Source organism: Nilaparvata lugens, chromosome X, assembly GCF_014356525.2.
Source record: "Nilaparvata lugens isolate BPH chromosome X, ASM1435652v1, whole genome shotgun sequence".
In the NCBI taxonomy this organism is placed as follows: domain Eukaryota; kingdom Metazoa; phylum Arthropoda; class Insecta; order Hemiptera; family Delphacidae; genus Nilaparvata; species Nilaparvata lugens.
In genome coordinates this window covers 23,117,401-23,137,347 of record NC_052518.1, presented here as the reverse complement: position 1 = coordinate 23,137,347, position 19,947 = coordinate 23,117,401, and the positions used below count along the sequence as shown (strand labels likewise).

The 19,947-nt window shown below is 34.0% G+C and overlaps 1 protein-coding gene across 1 annotated transcript in view; it reads right to left on the bottom strand.

The window, feature by feature from the left end:
• LOC120354912 (band 4.1-like protein 1) overlaps window positions 1–7,924 on the bottom strand; it is a 20,405-nt gene extending 12,481 nt beyond the window's left edge. The window contains exon 1 of the mRNA XM_039443027.1: window positions 7,563–7,924. The gene's annotated coding sequence lies outside the window, so the exon portion shown is untranslated. The remainder of the gene's footprint in view (window positions 1–7,562) is intronic.
• Window positions 7,925–19,947: the final 12,023 nt, after the last annotated feature.

Genomic DNA, 19,947 nt, shown 5'->3' with positions numbered 1-19,947 from the left:
TGATAAACAATCAAAACATGACTAGGCTACTTATTTAAAAAATATTATTATCATATAACTTTTTAATTCCTTTCGGTTAATTAAGATTTCTTGTCATTATATATATTTTTTATCAAGAAAAATAGTATGATATTCCCAAGTCGAACCTTAATGGTAGTAATTCTACAATGTATTAAATGTCGTAGAATAAATATTATTGTGGAATAATTGGAATTTGGGAAGCAAAACATAGATATTCAATCCTGACAACGACGTGTGAAAAAGGAGATACAAAACTGTGTCTCTGAGACATTCATTTGATACAACTCATTCAACAGAAGAGGCGACCCAGATAATGTGAGGAGCTATCAGTTAACAAGACTGTCATCAGTTACATCTCTCGCCACTTAATAGAGAAAGATTCCTGAGACAAATAATAGCGTTTTGAAGAGACATGCCATTCAGAGCTACTGGTATAAATATCCCTTAGCCGACAGCCTAACAGCCATTAGTCATACCACCCACTCGACTCGTACAAAGATCCGAAATGAATCATCGTCGTATCGTCGATACGTCAATATCGACGTATATGATATCCTCATACAGTTGTAAATAGGCTAGATATCGATATCTACGTCGAAACGATAGATACCTCGACACTATAATGATGGAAGAGACTGACCATATTTACTCCCGGTTCAAGTTTACACATACAAACGTCTATTGAATTTAACCACCGTTAAACTCCGTTGGATGGAAAATGCAATCCAACGGAAATAATTCCAGAGGACCTAAGGCGTGTCCGATAACAGTAGTATGGTGACGTCATTCTACGTCGGTTAAATTTCATAAAATTATGACATCTAACGGAAAAAATGAAAGGAGAACGAACGACAGAGGAGTCAATTCAGTGCGGTTCACGTACGTGACATAAACGTACATGCAAGCGAGCACGTACGCTTCAATCAAGTGAACGAATGATGATTCAAGTTTTTTCAAATTCAATAACTTCTCTTATTTTGATGAGATCTGTCGACTTGTCAACTAAAAAATGAATCAGCATTCTATGAGCAATTCACAGGCGGAAATTAATTTTCAATCTAGTTAAGAGATGAATTTAATTTCATTGCATGGAAAGAATCAAAAAATTCTCAGCGGAAATTAAATTGATTGTCAATCTTGTGAATAAATTGAGATTCCCGTACATGGTACATAGCGACATATACTATTCTAAGAAGGCGTCTCTCCACAGAGGAAGAAACAGAATTTATTGATATTGTGTGTGCAATTTCAGTTAATTACATTTCCAGTTCCATGCGATCAAATAAAAATAAGTGTATCATTGTTCATTTTTTCTGGAAGAAAACACTAGATTAAGTATCAACATGCCTCAAGCCTAACTATGGTGTTAGGAATTATTATTAGAAAAAAGTTTTATTCAAATTCTGCGTTGAAGGAGCAGAATAATTGCAGAGAAAATGTTCTATCTGGCATTTATCAGTTATTAGTGACTGAATCAGAGTAAGAAGGAATATTAATATTAGTATATTAGAACAATATAGAGTTCATAATTTACATTCAACTCATCACAATATTGAAAAACTTTCTCATTCCAATAATCAATTATTAGAACATTTCTAGACTGATTCACGTGTGCCTAGCTTTTTGTCTTCAGAGCATTGAATCATTCCTTAATGTAGTTTTTTCAAAACCACATTTTGGAAAACAAATCTGAGTGGAATCAATATGGGATATCATGTCAAAATTTTTGGCTATAAATTATCAGCAAAATGTGTTACATTTTTGTTTTATTTAATGTAAAATTGTGTTGATAAAATGGTTTTCCTTAATTTTTGACTTCATAGTATAAAGAAAATCTAATTCGGGAGTAAAAGTTTCTAGTATTGAACTTCAAACCAATATATACCGGTAACCTATAAGTGTTGTTCACTTGTAGGAAATGACAATAGGTTTTGCAGCAAGTCATAACATCCTTGCAGGATCTCTCTGCCAAAAAAGCCATAAGCACAATAATAACTATTATTCGCATTGCAGTCATGATGTAAATCACGTTCATCTGGGTAGAGCAATAAATCCATCGTTCTCGAGTTAGACATTAAAACAAAAACACATGCCTTCACACACAATAATGCAGCTAAATTCATAGAAACCACTCGTCAAAAGCTGCCCAATCTCACTGAAATTCAAATTCGCAATTATAAGAAATCATTCTAACAATAAATTATTGCAAACTTTCAACAATCTAAAAGACAAAAAAAAGCATTAACTTGTAAGGCCCAAAAATATTTGACAAAACAATTCGAAATAATGATCAAATACTTTTTCAACATTTAAAATCCCTCAACTTGAGATTTTAGTATTTTAGGCTATAGTTTTAATATAGTATTTCAGGCTTTAGATACAAATAGACTTAATATTCTGAATAGTCTGCAATGAATATATAGCATAGGACCAACATCAATAATATCAAATAACTATGCACAGTATCATCTATTGGTGAAAATTACTTATGATTCGTGATGTTATTTGTTAAACAAAATTATGATCAGTAGCCTAATAAGGTTCGACAGAAGCATGCCTTTTTTATAAATTGTGATCAATTGGCCAAATTAATATATGAACCGCCATGGCCAATTACGATGAATATTGATGGCTAATTTTTATTCAAAAGCATTGCAGGTCCATCAGAAGAGAGTTCTGCAACTCTTGTGTAGCAATGAACTTTCAAGGTCTAGGTGTATAAAATCAACATTTATCATCAGCCAACCTTGCAACATTTTCCCAGGCTCTAAAATTAAAAAAAAATTTCAAAGAACTTGAAATTGGATTGCCAGCGAGTAAAATAATAATTCTACAGAAATTTCCCATGATTAAATCGTGGAGGTCATTCTTATATTCGTTCATTCACTCCCTAGCCTGCAATACATTTTCCAGCACGAGATTAAAATTATTTTCTATTTAAAATTAAGGTAATATTATGGTAGGTGTCGGTATTGAATAAAATGACTTTTAATTGTCACAAACACAAGTTACCATAGTTGAGAAGTGAGCTAGTTTCTGTAGATTCTTATTTTTGCTAAAAAATGTAGTCTTTCTAAGTGTAGTTTTTACTTTTTAACTCAAATTCAGAGGAAATAAATGTTTCATTGATAGGAAAATTATTTAATAAACTAGTATTTTTCCCTGATTAATTTAGTTTTCAACTGAATAGAATTAGTATTCAAAAATTAAAATAAACTATAGGTACTATTTTAAACTATAGGTAGTATTTTTACTGTAGATTTGAAGGAAATAAATGTATTATATATTTGAAATTAATTTAACTAGTTAATGAACTCTGCTCTTACACCTTTATCCATCTCAAGTAAGCTCCACGTTACATACTTATAATGAGTTGACAAGAAACGTATAAGCGTATATAGGATTGGTTCCATTAACTGCTTCCTCTGGACAATTTACAATAATTCAGTATACAAATCAATATATAACAATTAAAAATACAAGAATGATAATTATTTCTTTGTTTAACTTGTCATATACCTACATATTCAGAACTGTTGCTAAATCACTCACATCATTCAATCACAAATTTCAATAATTTAAACCTTTTCATTAATTGAAGTTAGAGGAGGCAGATAATAACCGTTCTTGAGTTTCCAAGATGTGGGATATGGTAGGGTGAGAGAGTAAGTCAGTCACTATGAAAGGATGATTATCATTACATGCTACTTGGCTTGAAAATAATAATCTACCAACGCTTCTTTTGCAGGGGAATAATTACAGAGTTGCAATCACTCCGAGCATAAAAACATGAATGCAGCATTGCGAGCTGACAGAAAGATTAAAGGGCGAGATATTTAGGTCATCACTCGCTGTTTTGTGGACTGACTCACAATCGCTGAATTAATCAAATTGAAATGCGACTAGCCACCACTTGTATAAGTATAAAAAAGGAATAAAGGGAAGGGAGAGGTGGCTGAATAAGGAGAAATAAAAAAAATTATTGCGTCAGTAATCAAGATAAAAGTGAATCCTTGTCTACTAAGAAAAACCTGAAAAAATATATAAATAAAGTGTTTTTAACTTGATTAAATTATTTAAAAAAAAGGATTACTCTTCTCGAGTCGCCAAAAAACTCTTTGTGCAAAAACACATTACATTTCAAGAACAGAATGAAAATTAGATAGTAAATAATGTTTACTGTCTTACAAACAACATCAAGTATGTTTGGTTTTTGAAGTGTTTTGTTTAATGATGTTAAGTTATTTTACAATATTTTAATGTGGAGGAACAAAAATACGTAATGTTTTATTGTCTTGCTGTGAGTAATGTCCACATGAGCTCCAGGCTTGTGAGAAGGTGAAAAAAACAGATTATGATGAGAGGTCGGTTGATTTTTATTATTAGCCGTAATATTTGTTGAATTGAGTGGACCTACAACTCAGAGTGAACTCTGAACCACTGGGGAACAATTTTTAAACTTATGATATTTATAGGAGTCGGCTCAAGTGGTCACCCTTACAAAGAGTGTAGCAAACCATAAATATATTTTTACGAATCATTATTAAATTATTTAGTTAAAGCACACTGTGATATTTTGTTTTCTGACATGTAAGATGTATTATTGTGATGCAACAATCAGTGGAAATATCTGGAGGGCGACACATATTTTAAAAGAAAATTGCAATAAATTAACCTAGCCTCAACCCTAACCGTCTAAGATACACTGGCAAACCTGGTATTTCCCTTATAGAAGAATATTTTCGAGGCGTGTAACATGCATCAAAAGACAGATCATATTCTCCTAAAATGTACCCTAATGTTAACGCTCAAAATTAGAATAAGCTTACCGTTCTTGGTATGAGAAGGAATTTTTGAGACACTATATTGCCCTCATTCACACAAAAAAACCAAAAACACTGGAGAAACTACACTTACGTGTAGAAGACAAAATAAATGTTCAAGTTTATTGAGAGCCCTTTCTTACTTGAAAATGTTTTTGAATAATTCCATTATTACGGTACGCTTGTTAGAGAAAGTTTGCTTTATGTAAACCAACCTAATCTTTCTCTTCTCTCCCAATTCGGTAGAGAGTTAGTGGGGAGGATATTTTTAATATTCTTTCCGAAGAATGGACATTGATATGTCCAAAGCTCCGCCAATTTATGTAGATGCATAACAATATAATTATCTACAGTTATTACAGATTGCTTTTTTCATATCATATACAGTTCAATAATTATTTTCTTAGTCTATATAATGTAAATTCATCTATAATTTTGCTGTATTGTAAGCTATTGTATATAAGTGTATAAGCCAGTATATATTGTAATCTACATAAATAAAGTACTCAATCAAACAATTCGTTTACATTATGTGGGAACAAAATCATCTAATGGTCCGTTTGTATATCTTTAGGTCATTGGAATGGACTCACCGTTCCTCGAGTATGTCCACAGATATTACCTCAGCCGGTAGAGCATTAGTTTTGTAAATCAGTCTATCAGCACTTATACAATATATATCACACTGTAGTTCATAATACAATTTCCGCACATTTCCGATTCCGTACGAGAGAGTAGAGGAAAATAGCTTTGCCAGCTGAGTCCCGTTGCAAAAGGAGATAACACCCTCCCTCAAAGTTGATAGAGGGAGTGGGTAAGCACCCTCAATTGCGAGTGGGATATAAAAGATATAATCTCAATGAAACAAGATTAAATCATCCAGCTTGTTGGGCTGATACATTCCCGAGAGAGGAACAATTATTAACAATATAGTTTTACAAGGATGTCTGAAAACCTGCTTATTTATAACATTATAATAATTTATTTATTTAAAAGCTTATTTATCTGAAAAATAATTTAATAATTGGCTGGTGAGTTGACCTTATCTTATTACTCCTTATTGTGATGCTTCGAGCACTGTAGGCCAACTCAAGAAATGTATTGTTACAATTGAGACACGAGTGGGACACCAAGTGTCTGAGCGAGTACCTGAGCATTAGTTCTTACTGAGCTCACTACTCTTAAGATGCCTACCCGGACACTGCTGAGACACCATTGGTCTTACTGGTGTTTCAGCAATGAAAGCTAGTATTACATTAGGCAAGTGCCGGTTGCACAAAAGCCGGTTAAATCTAACCGTGATTAATCCCATGAGAACCAATCAGGGAAGCCGTACTTTCAAAAACGCCTTCTCTGATTGGTTCTCGTAAAGTTGATCACGGTTAAAATTTAACCGGCTCTTGAGCAAACGGGCCCAAGTGTCCCAGCGAATACCGAGGCACCAGTTCAGGGTGCGCTCATTACTGATTTAACTAGGGTCGATTTTGGCGACTGGCCACTAGATTTGATGTCTCACTCGGGTCGCCAAGCTCCCGGCCTGGTATCTCTCTAATGTCCAACTGGCGACCCAACCTAATGCACTTGTGCAATATGAGCAAAAGCAATTAAGTAGCATGGTTTGAATGACCTGATGTAAAACGGGCCTTCAATCACGATATTTGGAGATTGCTTATAATTAATTTGCTGTTACCAATTAGCAGTTGAGATAAAATTAAAATAATAAACACCAATAGACCTCCCAACTTATTTAGTCAAAGAATAAAACAAACCTTCATCTTATAGAAAAATTGCAAAGAGAATAGGCCTACTTATATTTCAATGACAAATACCAGGTATATTTTGGGGAAAAAGTCATATTACCAAAAGAGAATTTCATCAGAATATCAACTTATTCACCCAGGTGTTATAAAGGAATAGTATTGTTATGAAAATTGGAATGTACTCTTCTAACGTACGTTCATTTAATCTATATCCGAAACGTTGAGTGCTAATTTATGCAATATCCGAAAATAATTTGATTGATTGAATTTTAAACATTGGTTGGTAGTGATAACGGCAACCTACAGTAGCCTATACTATAAAAATTGACCTCTACTAACAGTTTGTTTACGAATGAATGGGGTTAAATGAATCATTAAACACTTAAATGTATAAATTAATCATTCCTATCTAGCCTAAAAAATTTGATTACCGACAACTGAGTACTGTTCCTGAGGATAACTATGGGATAACACCACTTCATAACCAACAATATTCAATTGAAAATGGCGTTCATTTTTGTAAATAACTCATGTCCCTAGCAACACTTTCGTATTTGAGATAGCAGCTTACTTACAGTTTTCATGGCATGAGAATACTTTCAAATACAAAAATCATCATGAAGGATTATTAAAACTGAAATTCTATCATTCATTTTCTCTCATTCCACATTCCCAGCAACTAATCAAGTACGGTAGTTTGACGTTTGGAAAACAAGAAGGAATAGGTTATTTTTGTTTATGAAATTTTAGTGACACGTTGGATAAAAGTTGAAAATTCACACTTTGCTGGAATAGAATTAAAAACTTGCAAAACATAAACTTAAGCTTTTAGAAACAATAACAAAACATATTGATGAGAAAAAGAATTTATTTTCACTCAATGGGCTTGGTCAAGATGGATCAAAGGATAGCAGAAAGGTTAAAATTAGTCTAAATACAGAATTTATGTTTATCTTACCTTGAAAACACTGTTATATATCCATTGAGGAGTAAAACGCTATAGAAACGTAATTTAATTCGTCTGACAATCAACAAAATATAAAACGAAAACAAATTGGGTGGATTACGGCACTGAAAAAGCAGCACTTGACGACATAAGTGTAGAACTGGAACTGGAATACCAAACCAGTGTTGAGAAGTTCGAGTGTTCGTACCTAATGATGGTCAAAGGTGGAGTATTTCAGTTTAACTTTTATTTTTTTGAAACTTAGGATGGAGAGATCATCTTCATGGATGTTTAATTGAATTTTTATAAATATAATTGAATTTAACTAGATCAAAATCGAATATTAATCTAAGACATGAGAAAAACAAGCAGAACTACTTTCTTTGCTAGGTAATTGCATTTCGCAACGACTTTAGTTGAAAGCGTTTTTAATAGATGTCAGCACACTCCGGTTCTGAACTCCTGTAATAATTTTATTACAGAGATCACCAAGAAGGAATTTGGATTTAATTTTCTAATGAAGCGTATGCGGCTATGAGGTGTATGCATTAGCTATTTTCATTAGGAACTTATTAAAAATGGAAATTTTTCAAAGTTATTTTCAATTGAGGCCCAATTCGAAAATGATTCATTTGAATGTGAAGCTTCCTGACATGGGCCTAAAAATATGGTAGATGAATTACTATTAGGTATTGAATATTTTATTAATAAAAGGTATCGAATATTATGAATCATACTGTATAAAATATTAATAATCTTATTATATTACTGCTTTATAATAATATAATATCCACTTTATAATACGCGCGTCTCGCTGTAGAATTGACAACCACTCTCGGTCTCAGTCGCGCAAGCGTTAGTAACGGTTTTTTCGCCCCACTTGGATGTAATGAGCTGGTTTACGTGCGTCATATGGAGGCCGAAAGTGATTGTTTTCTGACCAGGCCGGTAAAATTTTTACGGCCCTAGGGCTGTAAAATAACCTTGAAGTCAGCTGATTCTGATTTGATGTGAACGTGTTTACAAAATAGTTTATGAAACGGAATCAGTTTATGCTTCTAGAATTGAATAAAGTTTTTGCAATAAGATACTATCATTTTATTTGGATGAATGAAATACAAATGAGATATTATAAACTATTCAAATTCAATTTTCAGAGTATAATAGAATCTAACCTCAAACCTCCTAGTAAAGCGTTTATCATGGAACATGGTGGATAAACGGAATCATTTTATGCTTCTAGAATTCAATAAAGTATTCTGTAATAATATACTATCATTTTATTTAAATGAATAAAATACAGATAAGATATATATTATAAACTATTCAAATAATTCGATTTTCATAGAAGAATAGAACTTCTAACCTAAACTTCCATTGACATTCAGATCACATCAGATTGGCCGAATTTCAAGTGTGCTAAAACAGCTGATCAAAAACTTTTTCAAGTGTGATAAACCAGCTGATCAAAAACTTTTTCAAGTGTGATAAACCAGCTGATCAAAAACTTTTCATTATTTGTGTTTATCATTCAATAATTAAAACATTTATAATAATATCATCTTATTGTCATTTGGAAGAATAAAAAGTATAAACTCAATCTCTTACATAATTGAACATAATCTTTTAGGTTATTTAGACAAATCAGAATAAAAAATAAAAATACTTGGACAATTTCTTGATATTCAGATTTGCTAGAGATATGACCTTCCACTTTTGCTTTCGGAAGTGCTTATAATAGACAATGAGAATAATTATTATTCTCATATATATATTGTTTATTTTCTGTGTGGCAAAAAATTACGTTCTCACCATGGGCAAAAATGTTTTTCCGGCTCTCAATCTTTTCTAGTCCTCGGCCTACGGCCTCGGACTGAAAACCGATTTCGAGCCAGAAAAGTCTCATTTTCGGCCCTAGGTGCGAAATATACTATTTCGCCACACTGCACAGAAAGCAGCTGTTTTCCAGTCCCTACGTAGATCTGAAAGACCTTGTTTGCAGACGACGTCAGAAAAGGGTTTCTTTTCCGGTCTAGGCCAGAAAGTTGTCTCTTTCCAGCCGCTTATGGCTGGAAACAACGCGCTAATTATTATTAATAAGTCATCCGCTAGATCGGGCGAGTGTCCACTTTCATAATAAGCTGAAGTCGCCATGATTTTAGTTCCAGTTTCGAATCAAACTAATTCGCTTCGCAACCAGTTTTATTCAATTATTTATTGTTGATTAGTGCATTCCGAATTTTCAAAAATGCTTGAAGATGACTGTGGTATTCCAAGTGAAATTTTAAAGAATCTGAAATCCTGACTGCAATCTTCTACCACTAAAATCAAGAGATAGGTACGATAGCTTAACGAGTATTCTTATTTGTATTCTTTATTTATTTTGTCAGCAATACCTGTAGTGTGGCGAAAAATATTGTTCGCACCACGGGCAAAAATGTTTTTCCAGCTCTCAATCTTTTCTAGTCCTCGGCCTACGGCCTCGGACTTGAAAACCGATTTCGAGCTGGAAAAATCTCATTTTCTGCTCTAGGTGCGAAATATACTATTTCCCGTTCCATTCAGTCAGCTCTTTGAATGTAACGTTCTTTGTGATGGTTACCGAGCACTGTAACTGGAGCCAATAGTCATTCTATTTTCATGATAATATTATTATCCAATGATGATTTATCATAAATTCAATATAATAATTGACCGAAGCGAAGCTGAGGTCTTAGTTTCGACTTTTGTCTGTTTGTTTGTTTGTACCGCAGTTACAGTCGCAGTTATTGTCCGATTTGAATGAAATTTGGTATGCAAGTTCTTTGAAACAAGGCGCAAAAACGTACGTGTAACGACTTTTTATGAGACCTCTGTTTTTTTTGTAATTTAAAAAACCATAGACTAACCTCTATCCAGAAAGGATGTGTCTTTGAAGATACAGCAATTCATGTTCATACTTTTTCACATCTATTGTTATAAGCACATGGTGGCCGAGTTGGTTAGACTGTGGCTACTCACACTGTGGGACCCAGGTTCAATATTATTATTATTATTATTATTATTATTATTATTCTCTTTTTCACGCAGTTGCGGATAGCTTATGCGAAGAGGGGCAAAATTTATGCAACCTCTTGGCATTATTTTCTATTATTGATGGAGTATTTTACCAAATATGTTGGAGCGTTTGGCGTACTATGCGAGCTGTATCAAGCAGAACAGACTTCTGCATTTTCCCTACCAGAGTTTCTGAGACATCAATAGCCTTACAGCTCTCCACTGTTGAATTAAGAACCAGACCATTCACAGATATTACGATTGGGATTATTCTAACATTATTGAGCCCATACATATCTTTGAGCTCAAATGCTAGCTCTTGATACTTCCTCAATTTCTCACCTCTTGTTCTTTGACAATTTTCATCTGCTGGTATGGCTACATCAATTATCAAGGCTTCTTTTTGATTCATGTTCAACATTAGGATGTCAGGCTTGTTATGAATGACTTGCCTGTCAGTGATCATTTGAACATCCCAATAGATCTTAATCTGGTTTCTCTCAATAAATGCAGGAGGAGAGTAAGAATAGTATGGGGGCATTTCTTCAAAGAAGCCAAATTCCTGCTGCAATTTCAGGTGCACTATTTTTGCAACGTTATTATGTCGCCTCAAATACTCTTTTGGTGCCAATATTGAGCAGCCTGAAACTATGTGCTGAATACTTTCTACTGCAGCGTTACAAAGCCTGCATTTATCACTTATGCTCAGATCTCTGATGATATGTCTTCTATAGGCATTGGTAGCGACAACCTGATCCTGCATAGCAATTATAAAGCCTTCTGTTTCTGGGAAAAGACTTCCATCTGTCAGCCACCTGCTTGAAAGGTCATGATTATTATTATTATTATTATTATTATTATTATTATTATTATATTATTATTATTATTATTATTATTAGCGTATGGCAAACACATAGACACACACATACACACACATGAATTCACAAAAATATGCAGGTCTTTGACCTTTGTCAGCTTGAAAAAATATATATATAAAACCATCTATCTAGGTTATAGAATACAAACAAAAATATATGACAAAGAAAAGTGTATATATGCACAATGTACATATGCACAAGGAAATAGGAAATAATCAAGTCAAACTTGAATGTCCAGGTTGGTTATGTAGGCTATTGCTTGTGGAGATGCTGCTATAAAATCATTTGAACCGCCCTGATAGGCTCGAATAGCACAATGCCGGATGATGTGATTCATTGTTTGTCTAGCCTCTCCACAATCACAATCAGGGGAGGGCAATCTACCCCAGTCACTAAGAGATGCTCTACATCTTCCGTGCCCAGTTCTAATCCTGTTGAGTGCTGTCCATGTTCGCCTTGGCAGATCAAACCCAGCCACACTCCTCCCAACAGAATACCTCAGACTAACACTGAGAGGTGCTCTATCCATCCACTCCTCCTCCCAGCTATCAGCAACAGAAATTCTCACATTCTAGCCGCTCAGCCAAGCGTATGGGAGGGCGCCTTGACCTCAGCCTGTTACCGAGCTCCAGAAGATCTCTGTGGATTGGGAGTGCTCTGTCATTTTTTATCTAATTATACTCACGAACAAGAGCAAAAGATCTTCGCAGCCCTGGTGGAGCAATGTTGCTGAGAACTGGCAGCCAATATGTGGGGGTGGTTCTAATGGTCCCAGAAATAAGTCGCATGGAATTATTCACACTATTTATCCACACAGCCGCACAGTATTCAGCTGTGGGGTATACTAGTCCTAGGGCAGAACAGCGCAAAGTTGTTGCTGATGCTCCCCATGTTGTTCCACAGAGTTTTTGTAGAATATTATTCCTAGTTTTTAGTTTCTCAGCAACATTATGAAGGTGATTTTTGTAGGACAGAGTGCGGTCAAGCGTCACCCCAAGGTACTTTGGAAAGAAATCATGCTGTAATTGTGTGCTGTCAAACCTCACATCCAGTTTTACCCTAGCCTCCCCATTATTCAAGTGAAAACAGCACACCTCTGTTTTTTCATGTTAGGGTGTAGCCTCCACTTGTGGAAATAAACTGAAAGGGAAGATAGGTCTTCAGTGAGGCTCTCTGATGCTGTCTTCATACTCTTGTCTTGAGTGGCCACAGCAATGTCATCAGCATACATGAAGATCCTTGATGGTATGTTGGGAAGATCTGCTGAGTACAAGTTGAAAAGGAGCGGGGACAAGATTGAACCCTGCGGCAATCCATTATTGAGTACCTTTCTTCTGCTTAGCTTATCATCCATGAGCACTCTGAAGCATCTGTTCTTTAGCATGTTATTTATCAATTGGATGATTTTTAGGCTTGGTAGAACATGCAGGAGTTTGAAAATGAGTCCCTCTCTCCACACTGTATCATAAGCAGCACTCAGGTCCACAAAGGCAACAGATGTTTTCAATCCCTTTTGGAAGCCTGCCTTGATATATGTCGTCAAAGAGAGAACCTGGTCTGTACAACTTCGGTTGGGTCGAAATCCAGCCTGTTCAATCAGTACATGCTCTAGTATTATTTTACTTATCCTATTGTAGAGAAGCCTCTCTAGCACTTTGTAACTCACACTCAGCAGTGCAATTGGGCGGTAGCTTTTCACATAATCACAAGGTTTGCCAGGCTTGAGGATTGAAACTATTTTAGACTCCTTGAAATCTGCTGGGAGATTTCCAGTTTGCAGAATTTTTGTATAAAAGCGTGACAACCACAGCCTAACCTTTCCTCCAGCATGCACCAGAAACTCTGGAACCCAGGTTCAAATCTCAATCCTACCAGATTTTTTTGCAGATGATACTAATTTTTTTATCTTATTTCAATAATATATCATTATAAAATAAATTATTATGATTAGATAGAATAATTGAATTGAATCATCTTATTATTATTAAATTGATTCATCAAATTAGATAAATTATTTTTAAAAAATCTTTATAGTATTGGAATCCAATACTGCAGTTGTAGAAAAAAAATTGTATGTAAAGGTATAAAGGTTAATTTTGTTTTTCTTGTTGTGTAGTTGAGAAGTTGATATTGTGGTAATTATTCATATTAAATGGAAAAGACTAAGAAATTGTCAAAAAACACATATTTTTATTGATACTTAGAAAGACCGGTTTCGGTGATTACACCATTGTCAATCTCTGATAAAGACCGAAACTGATCTTTCTAAGTATCAATGAATCTGTGGTTTTTTGACAACTTCTTAGTCTTTTTCATTTAAAAGTTAAAATTTGTATGTATTTGATATAAAGGTAACTCCTTGATAAGTCCAGTGTCCCTTCAAACAGTGTCTCTAGCACTTTCAAATGAGAAAATAATAGATGACATGGCTAAGTCTTCACAATATACTGTACTTATTGTACTGGCCCTTCTCATTAGATTGAGAGTTGTATTCATGAGCAAGGTCTACTGTTCGCAGAACTATACTAGTAAATATATTATTATTTTATTTAATAGAAGAAAAATTACTTTTGAATAGTATAATTAACAAATATAATGGTTGTTATTCAACTGATGTTGAAAAACACTATAACTAAGTCAGCATATTGTCATTTCAAAGCAAAAACCTAACCCCCTAACCACCCCTTTTACATTTAAAACATAACTCTTGGTAAAAACCTCTAATCCCTCCCAGCATATTGCAATTTCAAAGCAAAAACCTAACCTTTCCTCATGAAACATTATTAAATATAGACTAATCTGAATAAAACCCTAACCCTTTCACATTTAATAATTTAGATTTATTTGTCATCTTCAGAACAAAACATAAACATGTGGCTTATTTTCTAGAACGAAACATATCCATTTAATGATGTGCAAGTTGAATCTTGTCAGCGCACAATCAGCTGGTATAGTGAGGTCCACGTTATAATAGCAGTGTAGGAAGATAGGAGAAAAGGGTTGCCAGATCTCAGCCTTGCCACCCAAACACAGCTGATACTGGACTTACTGGTATATCTGATGAATTAAACTGTTAAACTGTTCATTATTGTTGAAAATAGTTAATCATATATTATTAATTTGTCATGAAAATATATTTTTTAAACATGTAATAATAAATTTTCATGATTGAGATGAAATATTTTGTCAATTAGTTGAATGTCTACATTGTTGATAAACGATGTGGCAACATTGCAATGTGTTAAAGAGATAGCGCCATCTGCTTTTTTGAACGATAGACAAGGATAGCAACACCATTGCAAATCACACACTGCCATTATAACGTGGACCTCACTATATATACTCAAAGAATACTTTTGAATAACTATGTGATAGCTGTGACCGTTGTTGGCCGTTACTCTGTAACTCTGTAAAAACACAAACCACTCTCGGTCTCAGACAGCACCTTATCGCCCATGCGTTAGTAACGGTTTTTTTCCCGTTCCATTCAGCCAGTTCTTTGAATGTAACGTTCTTTGTTACCGAGCACCGTAACTGGAGCCGTCATTCACATTGTACTCACATTGTTTGATCTGTATGACTGTTCATGCAGTTTCTTGTTATCACAACCTAATTATTTTCAAACTGAATAACTATTTTTCAAACATATTATTGTCAAAAGACAGCTCATTAAATTGGCCAATTACTTGGATTTATTCTCGTTGTTATTCAACCGTCCACTGTTGTAGGTTAAGCCGTTGGTCCGCATTTAACCAGTCGGCCAACACCTAGTTTATAAGCTGTGGTTCGCATTTAACCAGTCGGCCCTGTTTTTTTATTTCTGTGTATGTTTTATTATCTATCGGTCCGTACTCAAGGAGTTGGTCCACAATGATTAGTATATCTTGTGTGTTCAACAAATCTACAATTCAATCTCAATTTTTTATGTTGGAATTCTGATGGTGATAAATGAAGTGTTACATATTGTAGCTCTTAACATCTTTATTTATTACAGTACTTCTATACAGTCCACTTATTTATTACTGAATTTAAAATCTAATTTTCTCATCAGAATTCATCACAAAGCAAAATCCTAACCCCCTAACCTATCCTTCCACCTTAGAAACAACAAAAAACATAACTCTACCTGGACCCTAGCCCCTTCTAGCATATTGCAATTTCAAAGCAAAAACCTAACCTATCCTTATGAAACATTATCAAATATAACCTAAATAAAACCTCTTAACCCTATTTTGTCAATTAGTTGAATTTCTACATTGTTGATAAACAATGTGGCAACCTTGCAATGCGTGAAAGAGATAGCGCTATCTGCTTTGTTGAATGATACACAAGGATAGCAACACCATTGCAAATCACACACTGCCATTATAACATGGACCTCACTATAGATACTCAAAGAATACTTTTGAATAACTATGTGATAACTGTGACCGTTGCTGGCCGTTACTCTGTATCTGTGACAAAGAGAAGCTGCTGTGGAAACTCACACACACAGCATGGCTGTGTAGTGTAGCGCAGCGTAGAGTAGCATATGTTTTGAAACAAAGTCATGCATTTATTGGTGGTTCCCAAAGACCTTAAAGATGCATTATCTCATAAGATGCATATCTCTTTAAGGTCTTTGGTGGTTCCCATTGAACAGTAGATGTTCCCCCCGTTATAGACCATTGACACATTGAGGCATTGAGAGAGAGCTGTTAGCAGTTGTATGGTGTAGAGACAACTTGAGGCCATACCTCTATTCAGCTTACAACCCCTAATATGCCGCCATTACTATGCAAATTAAGCAAATTGAACGAAACCTCTGCACAAATCACAAAATGCAAAAGAAATATTAGCAGTCTACAATTTTTAAATCAGACACATAAAAGGAACCGACAATTCTGTTGCAGATTGCCTATCAAGAAATATTAATCCATCATCTGTCAATTCAATGGAAGAGAGTAATGAATACTTGACAACTGAACCAAATGAGATTGAAGTAATAAGTGACATCATCAATGATAAAAGGAACCAAATAGTCCTGTTAAAGAAACAAGATGGAATAATTGAGACTAACATGCATAGGTATGGGCCAATCAGAATTACAACTATTATTATCCCTCCTCAAATTTCAGATGGTGACTTTATGAATACAATTCAAGAAATAACAGTCATGGGTAATAGAATATTTCGCACCTAGGGCCGAAAATGAGATATTTCCGGCTCGAAATCGGTTTTTAAGTCCAAGACCGTAGGCCGAGGACTAGAAAAGATTGAGAGCCGGAAATACATTTTTGCCCATGGTGCGAACGCTATTTTTCGCCACACCAAAAAAAAACTTCCCAATATATAAGAAATTAAAAAATAAATAAAATTCAAACAGCCTATTTTGATAGTTTGAATCTTGGTTATGACAACTTTCACTGTCAATTAATTTCAATATTACTAATTAATAATTTACAATAGTGACAATATTTTTATACTATTAATATTTCAAATAATTGTTTGAATTTTTATAGCTCGCACTTTGCGCCTGGTGCAATATCTCATGGATAGATGGATGAATAGAATTTTCATTACTATTTTGAAATAATGTGATTAAAAAATTAATATAATTGCATATTTCACAGTTTTGTCTCAAAATATATCTAAAAAATTGATTGAAATTTAAATTACAGTAACTAATATAAAAAATAGGTAATAAAAGTCGAAATTCATCGACAAAAAAAATGTCACTGACCGAGGTTCGAACCTAGATCATGTTTGTAAATTCACTGATCTTTGAGTTCTGATGTATTACGCCTTTACGCTCTCGGCCATTGCATATTTTTGATCAAAGAGGCCTGTAAGTCAGGTAACGTATGTAGGCTACTATAATATAGTGTATAGCGGCAAACTTGAAGCCGGTTTGCCGGCATTTTCACAACAAAATATTGCTCTGAAAATAGTTAAATCATAGAGAAAACATTCGAAGATTCAATCTTGAGTGGGCCTAATGTTTTCTCTATATGGTTTGATATTGAAGAAAAATTATCTAAAAGTTTTAATAATGAATTACAGAAAAATTACTAGGAATTTTTCAGTCAAGGCTGAGTTTCACCAGTAGGCTTACCTTAAACTTTAGATCTCTGCTGTATTTTCCTATTATTATTGTTGATTGTATTGCATTAAGAAGTGGAATTCGATAATAAAAAAGAAACAATTATTACTCTACCTCACTTTTAAATATTGATACAATTATTGTACTTTGATTTCAAATTCGATTCTTCACTTTTAAATACTTGCGATACGTACCTTTCTGACAATGGACAATGCAGCCAACATTATATTGTTGAGGCTATGGAGATATCATCGTATTCTATTGTTTGATATCAAAAACACAATAATAAATATTAAATTATGAAACAGTAATTCATAAAATATATTATAGACATGATACCGCGATTCACGATACATAATTAAATAGATAACATAATTACAGTCGTTATGAGATTATCTCTATGATTTTTGTGAGATCGGACACAATCAGCTGTTATTCAAGGTCATTTTACAGCCCTAGGGCCGTAAAGTTTTACCGGCCTGGTCGGAAAACAATCACTTTCGGCCTCCATATATGACGCACGTAAACCAGCTCATTACATCCAAGTGTGGCGAAAAATCTAATATATGTATTCGGACGATCAACTATTAAAGGATAAGATTGAAAGACTCTATAAAAGTAGAGAATGGGATAAGAAAATAAAATCCTTCATGTGTAATAAAAAGGTAGAAACAATAGAAGATAGGATACAACAAGATAATATAATCAAACAGTATCATGTTGGGAGAACTAATCATCGAGGAGTTAAAGAGACTGTTCAACATCTCAAACGACAGTATTATTGGCTCAATATGTTCAAAACTTTGAATAATGTTCTAAGTGCATGCGAAACTTGTGAAAAAGTTAAATATGATAGAGCCCCTTACAAGACACCTCTACAGTTAACACCTACACCTGAACGACCCTTCCATACAATGGAAGTCAATGTTCTCCATTACAACAAAGAAAAATATTTAACTTCAATTGATCAGTTCACTAAATTCACCACCGCTTGGCCTCTTGAAAACAAGACAGCTGAATGCCTAGTAGTGAATCTGATAAGACTTTTGGGGTTATACCAAAGTCCACAGGAGTTAATTATGGACCGAGGGAAAGAGTTTTGCAATAGTCAATTTTATGTTTGTTGCAGGGATAGTGAAGACTGGGGAGGGGCAGATAGTAAACCCAGCTGTTACATCAGCTTCACTATCCCTATCATTATAATTTGTTGATTTTACAAAAATAAACAGTTCAGTTTTAGAACCACATTACCTAACTTATATTATATATTGAAACTCGATACACAAGTTCAGCTTAGCTAAGTTCAGACGGTGCTTAATATTAAAGAGTTTGTTTCCTACAGTTTTTCATTGACTTTTCAATGCATTTTTCCAAATTTCTCAAACAAATGTTTGATACTTATACTTGATAGAATTAGATTAAAATGTCTTGACAGTGCTCCACATAGTTTCTATCTCAAATTTCAAACAATACACTAAAAAAACCATTATTCTCATAGCATTATAACCAAGTCTCTAATTAGTAGGCTTTGATAAGGTCTCATCTGGAAGAAAATAAACTTTCTACTCATGTACCTACTCGTATAATATATGACCATTATGTTTGAAAATGTATCATCTGTGAGTCAAAAAACCGTTGTGGTGGTCTAGTTCAAGTGTGTCCAATTGCAGAAGTTGTGCAATATGCCAGTGGCCTGTCCTACCTTCCGAGGGGCTGTAACCCAAATAAATGTTGGAATTTTCTAGGCCATAAGGCAATACACTGTTGTTGATTACACATTGATTGGATAAATTACTTGCATCGCCAAAAATACTTACAAAAATTGTAAATACACTGTACCATTACCATTATAATAGAAAAGAGGAATTAATTATAAGATAAGAAATGCATTCAGTTAGAATATAATTTCTCTTCTTCTTCAAGTACCGTACCAACTGACATTGATAGATAAAATGAAAGGGCCTTAAAAAATAATTAATTTTTTAATTCGAATTTGATCACTGCCATCTTGATCAATAAGTGTTTCTTTAGTCAGGTCCACGTTATAATGACAGTGGAGAAAGATATTAGAACAACGTTGCTGATCCTCTGTCTTGTCAATGACTTCTATAGACGGTAGCTGATACAGGTTTAGTGATGGAATATTATCTGTCCATTCTCGTTTAAAATAATCAATTATATTTTATTAAACAAGAAATTATATTTTTCAATTATTTCATAATGAATTTTCAGAAATAGGATGAAATTTTTTGTCAATTAATTATTAATTCTACATTGTTAAAAGACGATCTGGCAACAGAGCAAAGCGAGAAAGAGATAGCGCTGTCCGCTTTGTTGAATGACAAGGATAGCAATATTGCTAATCAAACACTGCCATTATAACGTGAAGAGGTAACTTAAA